A 968-nucleotide genomic window follows, 5' to 3' on the forward strand; every position below is an offset into this window, starting at 1 on the left:
ATATATATATATATATATATATATATATATACACACACATATTCACACACACACACACACTCATTTTCTTGTCGGCTTAGTCCCTTTATTAATCCGGGGTCGCCACAGCAGAATGATCCGCCATCTTAACCAGCAAGTTTTTTTTACGCAGCGGATGCCCTTCCGGCCACAACCCATCTATGGGAAACATCCACACACACATTTATACACAATTTAGCGTACCCAATTCACCTGTACCACGTCTTTAGACTGTGGGGGAAACAGGAGAACATGCAAACTCCACACAGAAACGCCAACTGAGCCAAGCTTCGAACCACCTTCTTGCTGTGAGGTGACAGAACTACCTACTACGCCACTGCCTCGCCTATATATATATATATATATATATATATATATATATATATATATATATATATATATATATATATATATATATATATATATATATATATATATACGAACCCTATTCAAGTATACTCAAAAAAAAAAAATTATATATATATATATATATATATATATATATATATATATATATATATATATATATATATATATATATATATATATATATATATATATATTTGCTTGTTCGAAGTACTTGTTTAAAATAAGCTGAAACAACACAATTCTTCAGATTTCATTGAGGCAACCTAATTTTTTTATATTCAATCCACATAAATTAGTTAAGTGTTAACTTAATCAATTTAGGTATGGACAACATGAATGGTGTGTATCCCTGCATTTTTACAGTGTATGCTATAAACAAGTAAGATAAAATCTAACCTGAAAGTATTCCAAGTCAGAATACATGAATTAAAAATGAGTACTTTTATGAGTTACTTACATTACATACTTTATAATAACAATAAATATAATAATTCATAATTATAAATAATTCATAATGAAGTTAGAAAAATACAAAATGATAAGAGCAATGCACCTTCTGAAAGCATCCATAACGAAGATAG

The sequence above is a fragment of the Danio rerio genome, chromosome 5 (genome assembly GCF_052040795.2).
Source record: "Danio rerio strain M-AB ecotype USA chromosome 5, GRCz13ab, whole genome shotgun sequence".
Classification (NCBI taxonomy): Eukaryota; Metazoa; Chordata; class Actinopteri; order Cypriniformes; family Danionidae; genus Danio; species Danio rerio.